Here is an 18,082-nt window from a genome sequence, read left to right as displayed (position 1 = left end):
TAAAATGGGCTCCCTTTTCGCAGAAGCTCTTTCTGGCATGACTCATCATCAGCACGAATGAGTCTAATCAGGGTGGCGCCGTGGGCAAACTTCAGGGGCTAGACAGACACAGGCGGTGGTGTAGGAGGTTGGCACTGCCATACAGTAAAGAGAGGATCGGGGAAAGCACACAGTCGTGACACTGGTGCTGATTGAAGAAAAAAGAGCCACAGACTTGTGGTATTGCAATATTCTTGCTATTATTTTCTGCTGGTCAAGAAGTCTCTCGTCCCCGGCTGTGGAGAAAAGCAAGCGTGGAAAGAGTTGACCTGGTTACACTTTTAAAAACTGTTGTTTCATAAAAGTCTAAACTGTGATTTGTGTTTTTTCTTCTGAACACACACAAACACATGGTGTTGTTTTAGATTTATTCCAAAGCTAGTCAGCAGCACACTCATTATTTGGCATTATGGTGAATAATGGCGCCGCTTGTTCAATCCCCGTAATGAGACTCAAACTCGGGGTTGAAGAGAGGGTCTTTTGGCTGTCGTTGCAGATCTTCAAAGCAACGCTGCATGCTCTCCAAGTGCTGAATCCCCCGTAGAGCTAACAGTACACAATGGATGCCCTCGCAGCCACAGTCCCTGCTCAGCCCGTGCACCCAGAAACTATTGACTGTCCAAATGTCTTCATCTCTAGCGACCATGTTAGTAGAGAAGCACTCTAAACACTGGGGACAGAGCGAGACCCTTCGGGGTGTGCTCCATTCCCAACTTGCTCATTACCTCCAACCAATCCTAATCCTTTTTTGGGGGGAGTTTTTCCCTTATCTGCATCGAGAATGTAAGGATAGAGGATGCAGAATGCTGCACAGATTGTAAAACCCCTCAAGGCAAATTTGTGATTTGTGACTTCTCTGTTGCAGCTCTACACTCAAGTGTAGTATGAAGATAAGTGATATGAATTACTAAAACACTGGGGGTCATGACTGTCAGACATGATGAAGTGACAACATTTACAGCAAACACCACTATACTATCTCCGCAGAATTCTAAGAGGCTGAGTTAATAAAGATCAGATGTTTACTTGGGTCCTTCTTGGGTGGGGAGGCCATAAGTTTAGTCCAGTGGCTAGAAGAAAATGTTGGCATTGTACATTTCTGCAAACTTAAATTAGCAGCCCGGGCTATTATTTGCTTAAATCACTGAACTCAGCAGGTGTCTTTATGGGACAGGCCTTTAATTCCTTTCACACAAAACTGTTGCTCAGCAAATCCAATTGTTTATTTGAACCAGTATGAATATTACTTGGAATAACATATCAATTATGTGTTGTGACACTTGTTTTACAGCACCCGTCATACCGACACAACATCACTTTATTCTGTTAAAAAATATCCATAACTTTGATTATTTTTTATGAAAAACACTTTTGATTGATGGACCATTACTGACTAAAGGAATATAAATAACTTCCCAGGTAATCAAGGAATGGACACTGACTTTATGACAGCTTCAGGGGAAGGGAGTCGCCACTTGATTTTTCGTCTTGCCGGTAAATCTGAATGAATTACGATCTTTTCTGGTGCTCATGGTTTCAGATAAATGAAATCAGCTGAGCTAACAATGGGTGTGGTTACATGATGGCTTCTCATTCAGAATGAAATAAATCTGAATGAAATCATTAGGAATTAAAGTCTTTCCAGGTAGTTTACATGGGAAATATTCATTCTGAATGAGGGTTTACACGGGAGATCAGTTTAATCGCCTTTATTCAGGTCTGCACAAGGTTTGGGGCAGGGAAGGTTTCTGATTGGATAGGGGGCGGGGCGGATGTTACATGTTTACATTTACAGGAAGAAAACACTGTAATCCTCGCTCCAGACAACAAGATGCTTGACGACGCTGTTCTTAGTGCCTTTTTCGAGCTTGTTTTGCTTATATTCTTGAAGCAGCAGTAGCCTACAACAACAACCTTGTTCTGCTAATGCTTCATCTGTTGAGGAGGAGAAGGGAGATAGAAGACCGTGCTGTGGCGAATGGAAACCGGTTAGTGCGTCGCGCGTGCACTATATGTCATCGCACCAGAAGGGCAAGGAAACAAGCATGCGCAGAAAGACCAGAATGAACTTAAAGAGGAATGAGTGTATATAAGCGCGAGAAATTCTTTCATTCGGAATTAGAAACGGAATATTCCAGCCCCTTACATCGGAATGAATTTTCAATCGCATTGGCCATTTTCAATCTGAATTAGGTGTTTATAAGATCACTTTTAATAGGAATGAACTTTCATTCCAAATGAAAAGGGAATAAAATTGTCCATGTAAACATACTCAATGATGTGTAGCATCTCCATACTGACAAAAGTTTAAACATTTGTATTTGTAATCTCAATATAATCAACTAACTCATGTTAGCTCAAGTGGGTAGTCAACAATCCGGTTTTATACATCCAAAGAACTATTATACAAAGAACTTCTTGGACTAGCCGTTAAATTGAAGTTTTACGGTATTTTACATTTGTACATTTTGTATACGTATCATATCAATGTGTCTAAAGTGGCGTAATATATAAGCTGACTTTTGCCATCTCGAGTTCTGGATGGTGAGTGGTGTGAAACCTAGGTGAGATGGATGCCAAGTTGCAGACCACTGCAGACTAGTGTTTGACACCAACAAACAACAAAACCAGTTGTGATTTTAGCAAGTCATGTTGTGTTTCCACAGTGTTTTTAGTTTTTCCTGTCAAGACAGTAGCCTGAAAAGCAGCTGCTTTTTTTCCTGCCAGAATGGTCTCCTCCAGGCAAGATATTTTAAGCCAAACTATGATCTTTTCCTAACCACAACCAAATTATTTTTGGGCCTAAACCTAACCACACCTTGCGCAAATTTAATGTATCTGTGGTTTGCAGAAATGTACAATGCCAACATTTTTCTTGTGATTGGGTTGACAATAGAATTTTTTATGCTTATTTACTGATGTTTGTTTGTTTGAAGTTTGTTTGTTTGAAGTTCCTACTCCCCAGCATACAGTTGAGGCAAGCCAACAAAAAAAAAAAACTTGTGCAGCGGATCAAATGTAAGTGTTTTGTTGACCCTTGTTAGGTTATAAAATAATAATAAAATGATGATCACACAACGTGATGTCAAAAGGGAATCCTTTAAAGAATCCAAAAAGCGTGCCAGGAGAACAGACTGCGAGTACGAACCTTTCCGTACCCAGCAGAGAGAACAAATAAAACAATACCTATAAGGTTACAATGCATCTACGGCTGCTGTCTGTAGCTACATTATATATCGAGAGCCTTGGTAGGATTTCAAGGGTGCACTGTGCACACTGATAAAAACAGAGACACAGAGGCAAACTTGCAGGCACACAAGCACAGAGGCACTCAGGCACATACACATAAATTTGCATGTACATGCATATTACACACATACACACACTCAAACACTCGCGCGTGCACACCCAGCCAAGCAACCCATACACAGTCTCATCCAGCCTTGAAATCCGTTAAGACTGGGGGATCTTGCAAAACAGCTCATCCATTCTGCTTTTGATCTATTCCCCATCTCCAGCCTGCAAAGTGCAAACTGAGAAAAACAAAAGAGGAAAGGGGACTGCTGTACGTCTCTGAGAGACCAAACAAAGGAGAGAACTAGAGACACACAGAAGATGCCGGTGTGTGTAGACTAGTGATGTGAGTCTGTGCTTCGACAAATTCAATATGAATTTCAATATGTCGTCGCAGATTCAACACAGGGAAGGTATCTTTGAGCAGATTGATGATTCAGTAGGATTGCGTTAATTCCTTATCTGATCTCATGCAAAGGTATTGGTTACAAATATGCCTTGCTTTGACTGGCGTCACAAAATGTGTGCGACACCCTCACGCTGACCCCAATAAATATAACACTGATGTGCTTTGTATACACTCAGGAGGAGGCAGTTGCATCAGACCTTGTCTCTGACCAGCTTTAGATTTCCTCCAAAGTTTTGAGCGAATCTCGGACAAGACTGAAAAAAAAGCGAGATGCAGAGAGGTCTTGAGGGATAATATGTCAAAAGACGACTAATGTGACTTGTAAGCAAGGCTGCCAAACTTTCCCCCAGTCCCACACATTTATATCAACAGCCGTATCGTGCAGCTGACACGGTCTCCACCACTGTTACATCCCTGCTGGAAACGACTGTGTGTGTGAATCTGAGAGGAAAAAAAACCCCCCTCCAAGTCAGATAGTATTAGCTTACGCAGTATATGCGTGCACATGTTGGTTTTACACAAGGTTTTATATGCAGAATCAAACCCGTTCATCTTAGGCCTCAGACATTCTAATTATACTTCAAAAGCAATACATTAAATTACATTTATCACTTGCGATTAGTATTCATCCGAATTTGAGAAAATGAAATGAAAATCTCATAAAAGCGACTTGAGTCTTTTGCTAGCAGACAAGTTGTTTCTTCTCAAAATTCACAGCTTCTCTGACCTCCAGGACTGTCTGCAGCACTAAGGACATTTAACTCATAAGAGAGACAGCTTTGTGTGCAATAAACTGGAGGAGATAAAGCCGCTCATAAACTGATCCACTGCTTTGCAGCTGAACATTACTGACATTAGCGAGAGGGCATGTGGCTGTAACTAAACTTTTTATAACTGTTTCCTGCACCAGAACACTTTTTCTAATGATATGATTTAAAAAAAAAACATTAGTGTACGCTGAACACAGAGCATCACTAACAGCAGAGATTAAAGCAACTTAAAAGAAGGAGCTACCCTGGGGAGGGATGAACATAAAAAACTGAAGCGAGAACGCAAAAGGTTGCTTGAGGAGGTGATAGAAAAGACGATACTGAATTCACACTTTTAATTCGAGCTTCCAGGCGGATGACTCCAGAAGTCTTAAGTTCTCTGCTGGAAAAGGCACAGAGCACCTTTCAGTCCCCTCACAGTGAAATGAGCAGAAATGTGAGGAAAAAAAAAAGATGGCACATAAACAAGGTGAAAAAGAAACCGTGTTTAATGGATGATCCTCAGAAGCTAATGTAGTCTGACACGCTGCAGTTCCAGTGGCTGGAAACATGAACTACACACGCAAATAAACATGAAAACTCAGACGCACACATCATCTACGGCAGTATAACACTGACAACAATATCACACTGGAACACTCAGTCCTGATGAGCTTTTGAATATTGTTAGCGGGATATGGATAACAATAGATAAAACACTGAATAAAATGAAAACACTATATTAAGACCCAGGGAAGAGAAGTCTTTTTCCAGCAGGCTCTATAGTCCCTTGATCTGATCCTCAGAGATGCTGTGCAACTTTTCGGGGACAATTTTATTTAACAGTGAAATAATACAGCTGCATTGCATACTGGCAAATAAACACTGGATTTATACCGCTACTATTTCTTCTCCCCTGCTGGCAAATAGCAGTTTTCCTTTCTACTCATTGTCCCCAAATAGTCAAGACTGTATGCGTCCTTTGTTGAGTGCTATCAGGGGCATTCTCCTCACGCATTTTTAAACTTCACTGGCGTTATATGAATTTTGTCTTGAGCCGTAATTAAATCCTGACCCTGATTAAGACACATATAAAATGATTCACGGCGAAACTCAATTTATGTGTAACACCTAAACACCTTGTTTTTAGGAGGCCATCTGGAGCACCTTTACATCTGATTAAAGCGGTCACCTCTTTGCAATGTAAAACTTGCTCTAATTATTGTTTGCAATTACACAGCTGTAACACAGTCACCGACCTACCCTCCCTCTGATGAAGACTCTTTCTTTCTGCTTTCTCGCTCACACAAATACGCACACACACACACACATAAGCTGTGGTGACATTGACAATATTTCTTTTGATTAAAATCATTCTGATTAGAGATTCCAACTAAACTGTTTACACGGACGCTGAATAAAAAGATGAGCGTATACATGCCCTAAAGCGTTTAAACAGAATGTAATTTTTTTGGACTTCAGCGGTTAAGTGGTTCTGCCGGCTGTGAAAGGTCTAATCTGCCAGAAACATAGCAGAAGAAGAAAATGAGAAAATTCAATTCATTCAACACCAAAAGTTCAGTCAGGAACACTCTTGCCATAGATTTACAACAAATGTAAATACAGTTACGTTTGGCACTGATGGCTCCACTCTGAAGGTGCTCCCTGGATCAGACAAGCAGGATGCTAATACAGGGAGCGCAATGCAGAAACCCCCTCCTCCCCGGGTGTACAAGAGTGGGCCCAAAGCAAGACGTAAAATACCTTTTTAACCTTTAAGCCATGTTAGGACTTTGAATTAGAAAGGTGGAGGAGGCAAAGCTTTGCCAGCAGCAGCAGCAGTGGTGTGTGGCAGCATTGGTGTAGCAGGTATCAGTGAGTAGGAGGCCATATTTAAATTGACCGCCTTGTTGTAAGAATGGGCTGTGATTGGTGTGTGACTGATTAGAAGCAATGATCCAATCAGCTGGGGCGTAGGACTTCCATGTCCTGCATGAACTAACGCAAAGCTTCATTATAGACAAAGAAGAAATGGTTCTGCCACGATTAAGTAGTGAGCGTAAGTTTAACCTGGGTTATTTTTGGCAACTACAAATTACAGGTGTCCCCATAACACCTCACATGCAGACTTTCAGTTAATGTTACAAATTACAGGTGTTCCCCAGATGACTCATAGTAGCAATAGATGATTGTTTCAAAATCAATATAGTAGCCTATGTGTATTAATCAGAACTCATGACAGGATGTAGCACTAGCAGAGTGTTTGACTCATGAACCATTCTCCATCAAGAGGGAGGTGCGTAGGAACAGCTCTTGCGGCATGTCATGTGCGGCGCAGGCATCCTATTCACCATTAAATGTTACCTTGTGGAGCAAACATACACAGAGAGTACATATTTATTCCCACCACAGAGAAGCAGTTGGATTAAGCTTTGAAGTGGTTATTAGGCACTAATATGTTCTTATTGTACAGATAATCAATGTTTGTACAGCCTCATTCAATTGAGGCATTTCTATTCTGATTCAACTATTATTCCGATACTTAGTGGAGTATTAGGGTCCATGTTTGTATTATGTTCAAACTGCACAGCATGAGGAGATCACAGGGGCCGTCTCAGCCTCTAAAGTCACTCTAACCTTAGTGACAGTAGCTCAGGCGCCAGTTCTTGCGTGTTAGACCGTGTACGTCGATCAGACCTGGTTAAGATGTACTCATCTCTGCTGGAGCCTCAGGCAGAAAAAGAGATCCAAGCCACATCATGGTGTGCTGAGCTACACCAGGCGCCTATGATAATGTCCTTCAAGGTAAGAAAAAAGGGTGGAGGCAGTCTTGAATCTGTCAACCCGCTGTGCACCATCCCACACCTCTCACCCCCTTGCATTTTTCCATCTCCCCTCCCCTCTAACCCTTGCTGTACCTATCCCTTCCCCTCCCTCCTTCCCTCACATTGCTGCAGCGGAGAGAAATTGAATTGAGTGCATCTGCATCCGCAGCAGAGGGGGCAGCGAGAGTAATAGTGTTCTCAGAGACGGGGTGGGAGCAAAGAAAAGGGGAGGGGAAGGAAAAAGCAGATTGCCATAATAAACACAGGAGCAGCACTGACAGGAAATAAATAAATCCAATCCAAAAGAGAAAGAAATTGAACGAGCACATTCACCCTTTAACTGGAAGAAGTCTTGTGTAAATAACACAGCTCAAATCATTTCTTGCAAATTGGAGTGGTGCCCATGCAGTATGTGCGTGTCTGTGTGTGTGTGTGTGCGCGCGTGTGTGTGCGTCCAAAAAGGTCTGCATGTGTGTCTAAGATATTCCAGGCACTCAGTGTTCCCTCAGATATGGGGGAAGCAGATGGGTATAAAAAGGGTCTCCTGTTACGACACCACCTCCGTTCCTCGGCTCCACCTTTGAAGACCTTGACACAAGGACGCCTGGGTTCTAAAGTTTATTAAAAAGAGCAATCTAGCTGTAAATGCTCAAATGATAATTCAGGGAATTGGAAAGAGTGTACTAGGGCATGTAACAGTTTATAGATGGTCTCTTCACAAAGATTCACTGTGGGGAAAAAGCACACAAATGAGAACATGGGACTGAAACATGTGGGAGGAAGCCACCATTAAAAAAAAATCAATATCCAAGGTGAAGGAAAGAGTACTGCAACCAAGGATCCTGCTTATTTACATCAGATGAACAAATGGTTTGAGCGGTGGCTGCCGCTGCTGAATAGATGTAAAAAGGAAATGAGGCACAATAATCAAAATGAATTTGATTGTGGTGTCGAACATGGCTCGAGCATTCTCCACCTGAGCTAGAAACCTAATCAGTTCTTTGTATTTAGGCAATTCATTCTTAATGCTGCTGCAAATGTAATCTACCCTGATAAAAAGGAATGAGTTGGGGCACTTGCTTTCTATTTCAGTAAATCTGCCAGGGGTTGTTTGGGCAGCTTGCACATTCGCCTAGGGAGGGATTTCTATTACTTCAGTGGAAGTAATGGAAAAACAGAATTCAGTGAGAAAAAAACAAAACACGTTCTCAAGTTATGTTGATGGGATTACAGTTTTCAGATGAGGGAAGCAGAATTTGAAGAAGGCATAAAACAAAATGGGAAAAATGTGCAGCTTCAGGGACAAGCAGGCAGCAACCTGCAGGGCTGAGAAATGAAGTCAGGACAGAAGTGCCAAGAACTGCAGTTCCAAAAACAGCCACGAGGCTGGCTCCAGAAGCCATCCAATCCCCATAGACCTCCATGTTAAAATACGCAACATTACAGCAGAAATAAACATGTCTACAGTCTGGTACAAGGAACGGTTTTGGTCTCTATAGCTAGCCTGTTCATGAAAACTGTACGGGGGGTGAATTTTTATGTAACTAATCTGTTTAACTTTGTTTAAGGTTTAAAGTCACACATAATTAGAGGGGTGGCTGCTTTGAGTGACAGGTTGTCCTCCAGATCTCAGTCAAATCAACCCCTAGCTCCTCCACAGCTCCACCCTCCTACCTCCTGTCCAACTACGGTTACTTTTGATCCTACAAATCCAAGATAGATGATATTGTCTTATATCGATCGCAGCTCCCTGAATCAAATCATATCGTGGCAGACTTTGTAATACCAGCAAATATTTTAGCGCTGTCCAAAGAATCAATCATGATGAAACCAGTGATTTACACCCCTGCTTCACAAACCACTGGGTAATGTCATGGTAGCTATGTCCATTATTTTTGTACAGTATGTGGGGACAACTGGTACAACAATGATAAGACCTATAGTCACTAAAAGAAGGCTCCAGATTCCTTGGTGCATCTCTGATCTTTGTTTTACAGCTGTGTCGGTTCAACACAGTTTGAACTCTCCTATCAACCCCGCAAGCTTCATAAAAACACATTATGTGTGTGTTAGAATGTCAGAGCCAAATCTATTCTTAAGCATCGAATTTTGCAAAGCACCTGTGGACTCCATAATGAGAACAATTTGCTTTGTGGCATGCTGGAGTTGGCCTTTGGCCTTTTCCACTTCTGGACAGTGTGTCCTCCTGCAACCTACTCATAACCTGCTCCCTGCTCTGTAGCCTCTTCCAGTCGCTCCTGCTGAACCTTAGACTCCAAACAGTTCGCTTTTTCTCTGTTGTTTCTCTTTCTTCTGTCTCTCCGGTGGTTTCTATGCCAAAGCTGTGATGAAGTGCCTCCATTATAAAACTTAATTAGTGGGTCTCTTCTCAGGAGTTGGTTGAGAGTGTTTGCAGCCCCATGCATTGCACAGAGATGCACACGTCTGCATGTAGTATGTGCAGTCACACACATACACATAAACATAGAAATCACTGATGCAGCTTACATAGCACCATCTCTTCTGCTCTCTCACACACTGTAACACAACAGAGCCTAGTGCTGTAACAAGCAACAGCTTGCCTAGCCCAAACTGCAATAATTACTCATTTTACACCTTCATCCAATTAACAGGCATGCTGCTGTCAGTGAGCTCTGTGCAGAAAATAAGGGCCAGTCCACAGAGGCCAGGGGGCTGCAGAGAGGCTGGACCGCTCTGTCAGTATGGTGTGTGCTGCAGTTGGCTGACAGGCTGCAGTGTGATTGTTTTGGAAAAGACTTGTGCTTCTGCTTAACATGCCTAGATGGCGGTGGGCTCGTTGTGTGCGACTGTGTGCTGAGCCAAGAAGCAGGCACCGGGGGCTGGCACCATCCCCATCAGTGCTTACACATAAGCACTGACAAACACACACACACACAAGTATAAACATAAAAAGCATGTGTGCAGACGAACACACACACATGCCAACGACAGCACATACACACTGTGAACTGATGTCAGATAAATCAGTCAGCGGTCCTACAGCTGCCACAGCACAGTATCGCTTAAGTGACTTTAATACTTCTGATCCCCCCAACAGAAAATGCTGTAATCCATTCCAGCAACGAGAGTGTGAGTTAGGAAACCGCTCTGCCTTTTGATGTTCCTAAAGAGAACACAGTGTGAGCGTTCAGAGGAACAGGTTGAGTTATATTATCCATCTGCAGATATCCGGAATTATACTGTTTTACAGTGTACCCCTGGTGTTCACACCATCTGGAGAATATACACTGGGAAACACGTTCACATTCGCACACACAAGCCAAGATAGTTCTTCGTATTAGTCGCCTTTATCTAGCTCATTACACTGGCTTGTGAATAGCCGTAGCAAAAGGATATGGAGGATTACAGCCTATTCCTTTAATATGATTAGTCATTGCAACAAGAAATGGGAGTGAAGGTCACTGCTGTTGCCTAAAGTATTCCATGTGTTGACAGCTAAAATAGTGCATTGACGGTAAGAAAAAAGCCCCAGCTGTTATTTGACATGCAGAAATATATTTCACTTTCTTTCTAGTTTCATAGGGTCGTCTTTGCCTCTTTTCCTTCTGTCCCATTTTTCTCCTGCACGCCGTTTCTGTCTCATTTACTTTCCACCTGTCATCCTCTTCCCTCATTTCTCTTACCCCTCTCTCTCTCCCCGTCCACCTGCCTCTCTTGCCTCCTCTGTGGATTGTTGTTGGTTGCCGGTGCCAGTGGTGCTTCGGCCAGAGCAGGGACAACACCATGCCAACTTCTTACACCATCATCATTGGCCTACCTGGCTGCCAGCACAGGAGCAGCTGGGATATTTACTCCCCCTGCCAAACCTGAACAAATAAAGATTATTGCGTAATGCAGCCACATCATATTCTGGAAATAAGGTAGGCTAACTGAACTGTCAACTGAAACAGTTGTTTTCAAGCTTAAAGCCATCACTGGAATTTAACTTTTATATTATGCTTGTAAAGTTATGGTGCTCTAGAGGGGTCAATTTCAGATAATATTATAGTATATCTTCCACTGCAATGAATTGTGCATCAGACCACACTTGATCAAAAGGCACTTTTCAATAATTTAATGATGAATAATTCAAACAAAAGAAACAAAAATACCATTATCTAGTTTTCTGATTTAAAGTTCTGAATGCAGACCATTAATAATAAATCTGAGTAGCCACAATTGTAATATTCAGGCTGCTCTCATGCTCTGTTCATACGTATACCTCTAAAAAGTAATACACCAGAATGGTATATATCCTATCAAATCATGAGCAAGTAATTCATGTATAACCCATGTAATCAGGAAGGCTGTGATCATGCGACCAATGCACTGACGGGAGTACAGAAGGAAGTAGTATAAAGAGCATAAGTCTGCATAAGCAGGCAGGGTAGTGTGGTGGGTAAGTCAAACATATATGTATGACATTTTGTCATATGGATCACTGTACATTTATTATGTTGATCTGTTCTGTACACTCGATATCCCTGGTCTGTCCATCCTGGAATAGGGATCTCTCCTCAGTTGCTCAACCTGAGGTTTCAACCATTTTTTTCCCCAGTTAAATGTGTTTTTTATTTTTTTCCTGTGAGGGTCCAAGGACAGAAGGATGTTGTATGCTGTAAAGCCCTTTGAGGCAAATTATGATTTGTAATATTGGACTTTATAAATAAAACTGAATTAAATTTAATTGAAACAAACATAGGACTTTTCACCAGGAGACCAGTGTTTGTGTCTGATGTGAAACCAAATGCATTGCAGTGTTTCTTTTCCTAACCCTAACCTACCTAATTTTACCTTCCCAAACCTAACCAATGTAACTTAACTTGCCTTAAACTAACCTACGTAACTTCACATTAGGTATGTAACGTGACAACATCCGACCATGTTTCTTTTACTAATCTCAGCCTAAGTAACTTTATGTGCCCAAACCTAGTTGACGTAGCTTTAGGTTGAGTATGTAAGTTTATAAGTAGGTACGGTAATGACACCATTTGTCGGGCGCTTCTTTGTTAGATACCATATGACCCATTGTCTGTGCATTTTCGTAACATATCATACAAAGTGTTGTATCAGGATGTGCTGTAATATTACAGTCAACTTTTGGGGATTGAGCAGGTTTACACCATCTATGTCAAAAGTAAATACACTTGTCCTACAGTTGTGTAAAACGTGTGATGTGGGTAGTTCTGTATGTTGTTTTTTTCAATAAAATCCTTACTAGCAGCAACAGAGCCTAACCCCCCCCCCCCCCCCCCCCCCCCCAAAAAAAAAAAAAAAAGAAATGTTGTGAAAAAACCAACCAACCAAACAAATTGAAAACCATCACAAATTTATTTTTCCAATTCCTTTGAGTTCAAGTCCAACCAATGATTCCTATGGTGCTCAGAGCCGATGCAAAGCTCAAAGAAGATGCAAAGTCAAATTGCACCCAATGACTGGTGCTCATTTTTCATCAGGGTATAAAGAACAGCAGAAAACAACCTGTGATGGTGACTAAATAGGACAGGCAGACATATAGACAGAAACCCCTTTCACACATGCTGTCTATCCGGTCATGTGCGATACTTAAGGAAATCTGTCCTGCCAATTTCCCACCACAAGCTAATAACATTCATCCCTGACATAAAGTTTTAGGGAAAATGCTGGTATAGCTGTGTTGTGAAAGAAAGTAATAACATAGTGGGACTCGCACGTATGGGTTACATCCATCTAACAAAAGATGCTTTCACATAGCCAGCAAACCAATCACAAGACTCTGCTAATGATGCATTTGAATCCGTGACTTGTTTACTGATTAGCATTTACCCCAAGTTCTGTGTTTGGAAGCGCATTGGCACCAGACAAAAACAGCTCCCTGTCCGCCATGCTCCTAAAAATAATAAGAGATGTCCTTTGCTGTTTACACATCCCTCTGCCCCTTCTTCTTCTGCTTCTGTTGAGGTTTACGGAAGTTGGCATCAAGTGTTGCATTACCACCATCTGCTGGACTGACCCTTACCAACCTAATCCAGTATTGCCATGGCGTGTGTGAAAATGCGCATGACAGAATCATTTCTGAATGTAGTGCATGTATGAATTGTAAATAGTGAATGAATAGTAAAGCACTAGCAGTGCTTGAGAGCTTACCCCACTAGTTTACTGGGAACTGTGTGGAAAAGATGCTAGAAAGGCAGATAGATAGATAAAGATAGATAAAACAGAGAAAGGTGGCAGAGACGGAACAGCAGGAAACGGTTCTAATGTGTGAAAATGCCTGCCAGAGAAATTCAATTTGTGACAGTGATTGGCTGTAGAGTGTTGAACCCCCTGAGGAGCTGATGGTCCCACATGAGAGGCAATCTATAGCTCAACCACAGGGTTCGCAATGAGGGGGCAGTGGGTGCTACAAAATAAGGAAAGAGCGGGGTAGAGGAAAGGAGGTTGGAGGTTGTGTAACACATGCCTCGTGGCATCTCCAGAAAGTGTTAGATGGAAGTTGATGGAAGGCGTTCTGTTCTCTTGTTTTAATGTGCATATACTGGCGAGACACTGTGTGGGCGTTGCAGACTATGACGCTACTACTTAATTTTAACCAAACAAAAGACGTTTAGTGTCAACTTGTCATGTGTAGATTTGTGAATATTTTCAACTCTGTGTGTAAGAGTGTGTGTGTATGTGTGTGGGCAATGAGCCATTTTCCTTATCTCTGCCAAGGCCCTGGCACCTCTCGTGTCTGCCTGGCTGAAGCAGCCCCAACCCAACAGCATGTGGGAGGTGTTAGTCAACAAAACAAACAACACCCCCATCCTGTCCCCTGTCTAACACCTTGCCTCTCCCCATTAACATAACTGGCAGGGCTGCTTTATAATACTTCTGGTTGAAATCATCACATTAGGCCTGATAGCATTATCCTTCTGCTTGACTGGCCCAGTGCCAGTATAAAGAGGGGACATGGGGAGACCCAGACAAGGTTAATAAAGGCAGATGGGCTGTTGTCTGACTCTTTTACGGGTTGCCTAGGTAAGATTTTTCTCACACTCAGGCAGGAACTCAATCCCTTCTTTCATGGAGATCATCTCAACTGAGAGGGTCAAACACTTTAAAACAGATATCTGAGACTTATTCCTCTCTGTGCTGCCAAACTGCTTGTGTCTTGTCTCTGTCTCATAATAGTATAACAGCTACTTAAAATGCTGTAGATAAGAGAGCACAAATACAGCTATCTGCTGCAGCAGAGTGATGACTGTTTGTTGGATTATTGATAAGTTAATAGCCATCATACATAATGCAGCATTGACAGGAAAACACAACAGTCATGGCAGCGGGGAAAACACAGCTGTCAGGGTGAGAGACAGGTATTTCCAGGGGAAATACAATGCATAGTTTCCTACGGCGCCATGGAAAAGCATAAACTTGAGGGATTAGAGTTATCGCTTTACATCAAGCTTCAGCCCTTAACATGAAATGAGAAATACTGAGTCCTGGAATTTATAGAAAACAGAGGTTTAAGAGCAAGCTGTTCAAAGCTAGTACATAGTATCACCTACTGTGTGTTAAAGGATAATGGCATTCAGAATAGTCTGTTACTCGCTATAGGACATGTAACATGTAAAATGGAAGCAAATTGTCAGGCGTAATCCCTTCATTGTATGGACTGAATGGGAGTGAGGAAGAGGCAGAGAGGAAAAGCTATTCTATGCATTTTAACTGGAAAAAGCAGAGGAGCAGATGTCACTCTATGACAGTGTGTCTGTGTGTTTATAGACGAGCATCTACTGGCCACAAAAGCCCACACGCAGAGAGCCTGCTTAATGTAACTCCCTTCACTTTGGCAGCCACGTCGGCTCTGCTGAGACACAGCGTGCAGATATAATAAAATGCATGAGAACAATACATGACAAAGCCCACCAGTGTCTTTACTGTTGTTTTTCTGACATACTTTAAATGTGCAACAATGTAAATAGGAAACAGTCACACTGGTGCTATACACTATACACTATAAACGAACCCTGGTCTGCTTCCTCAGATAGTTCGGTTCGTTTGGAGTGGTGTTAACGCTCAGTCGAACTCCAAAACGGGCAAACCCTGGTCCGCTTGAAAACTGGGGGTCTTGGTTCATTTGGAAGTGAACATTTACAGGTAACTCATTATAAAATGAAGCATATATGAAGGGGGTCATAGCATACGTAAATGGATGCTTACGTCTGCATTGACACACACTGTCCTCATGCCCACAGCATCTCATCCCTCTGGTTCTAGATGTCTCTTGTCTCAGGCTCAAAGCAACACTGAAGCTTAATTTGGGCTTGGTCGCTGAAGACTTTCAACAGTTACCCATTTTCGGTAACACTTTCTATGAAGGTCATGTTTTTAATGCATTATAAGCACATTCATAAGACATTATAATGCAGTTATAATCATGGATGACAGCTTACAACAAGGTCTGTAAAGTATAAGTGATGGGCATACTGTGTTATAAGCTTAACATTTTTAATGCATTATACCTACAAAGATCATAAAATGATTAATCTTTATTTTCCAAAACATGCAGCTTCATATTTTAATTAAACTGACAGTAGCACCATCACACCAAACCCATTGACCAATGGTAGAGAGACTAGGGTTGTACTGGGCAATCTGCCAGGACCGCTGTGGCTCAGAGAGTGAAGCAGGGTGTTGCTGAAAATGAGCACATGAGCCAAGCCAAGTTACACCAGGTAAAAAAGGTAAAATAAAAAAAATAACAGTCTCTTTAGAGACCAAAATCAGTGCAATCCCAGTTTAAGGCTTTTTCCACCGCCGAGGAAAGGTTGCAAAACTATCTTTTCACATTTTTGAACAACATCAGATTCAGAATCAGAAATACTTTATGGATCCCCAAAGGGAAACTGTGATTTGTTGCAGTTGCTCCAAAGTAAAAAATAGAGAATTATAAGCAGTAAGAATATATGTAAGAGTATGAAATAGAGGTATGTAAATATGAAGCAATAAAATAAAATAACACAAAATAAAATGTATTAAAATAAAATAAAACAGATTAAAATAAAATAAAATGAAATACAATAAAATAAAATTGAATTAAACAAAATAAAATAAAAAAATAAATAAAATTGAACATAATAAAACAAAATAAAACAGATTAAAATAAAAATAAAATAAAATGAAAATGTGCATCAAAACAAAAACAATAGTAATTAAATAATAAAAATAATACAATGTGCAATATGCTACAGTGTTCAACACTAGTACTTATGATATTAAAATATTAATATCTTCATATTACCTCACAATATTATTACCTTACCATATTATTAACATATTCATATTAATATCATCATATTATCTAGTGTCCTTCAACAGATGACCAGTAACATGAAATTTATGTTTTCTGCCCAGCAAGTGTTCAAATTTGGAAAATAAAGATGGCTTTGATAATCATTGTAATTATTTTTTTTGTCTTATACTTATACCAGGAAATACTGCTCAAAGTCCTCATAATTGTGTTATAGTATCAAACAATTGCTAGCAACCTTATACAGTGCTGTCACTTTATTTAAATCTCCCAAAGTCACACCACAGTGTATTATTGATGTTTATGAGACATTATTTCTTTTATAGGAACTATCTGTTATGATGCATTAGAGCAGTTCTCTATGTGTCTTTATACTGGCTGAAGTGATGGTAGTTATAATGTGATATGTGATGCATGGCTCAGATTCTCCCCCCAAACACTGTTGTCACTTGATTTCTTGGTATAAAACATTTTGAATGCTGAACTTATAGTACATTTTGTCCACAACTTTTTATACTTTGTAAACTTTTCTGCCCCATTTTCTTAAAAAAAAAAAGATGTTGTGAGGCTGTCACTGTTACGTATAAATAGATTTTTGTAATGTCACACACAATATCAGGTACTGTTGCGCAGTGTGACTGGATACTTCGTTGGCTTGGAAACAACTTGCTATTCTTTAAACAGGGTTGGCAGAAGAAATTGGAAATACATCTTTACTTATATGACTCATCCATACACATTCCCTCCATCTTTAGGTTATTTTGTGCATTTTTCCCCATCGCTTGGTTCACCAATACAGTCCTATTTATCCCTCAATTCCACAGTACACAGTTATCACACCCACTGCGATATCTGTCAGAACACATCAGTGTACAAAATGGGAATTTAAGCGTTTTCTGTGACTCATATAGGAGATGTTATCTTTATAAATATTCTGAAACCTTGGGGTACCTGACTATTACCATGAAAGCAAACATGTCCACAGCCAGATTCTTCATCTTGATCAACGCCTCTATCACTCCGCTATTCACAGCTTCTGCTACCATTGTGCTGATATTTACCATTGACCCCATTTTTCCCCCTCACAAACAACCTATATTTTTTACCTGGGAGATCAAACACAGATTTTTACTGCTGTTGACGGCTCAGCCCCACTGGAGCACTTGGAGATGCTGTTGATGGATGGGAGAGTATTGGGCAATCACTTTGCCCGCACAGATTTTCCCCAGCCAGTCATTGATTTGAGGCAATGTTCTTGCCTCCACCTGCCTCACTAAACTCCTGGTCACTGCTTCCCAAAGTGGGGTCCAACGAATGTTCTCCATTAGTTCTCCATTTTAGTATTTAGACATTGTTGTTTTGTCTGGGATGGTTTTACAAATGACGCTCTAGCAAAGGATCAGTCAGGAAGACGATTCTTTTCATGCTCAGGCCTAAGTTTTCTTCCTCATCCTGCCATTCACTCCTTGCATGT

General features: G+C 41.1%; 1 protein-coding gene across 4 annotated transcripts in view; it reads right to left on the bottom strand.

Annotated features, from left to right (window-relative positions):
• The window catches only part of grik4 (glutamate receptor, ionotropic, kainate 4), a 438,583-nt gene that overhangs the window by 56,090 nt on the left and 364,411 nt on the right, over positions 1-18,082 (bottom strand). The gene's annotated exons all lie outside the window — the stretch shown is intronic.

This window comes from Epinephelus lanceolatus, chromosome 4, assembly GCF_041903045.1.
Source record: "Epinephelus lanceolatus isolate andai-2023 chromosome 4, ASM4190304v1, whole genome shotgun sequence".
Taxonomy (NCBI): Eukaryota; Metazoa; Chordata; class Actinopteri; order Perciformes; family Serranidae; genus Epinephelus; species Epinephelus lanceolatus.
Note: the sequence above shows the minus strand (reverse complement) of the source record. Positions and strands in the feature narration are given on the sequence as shown.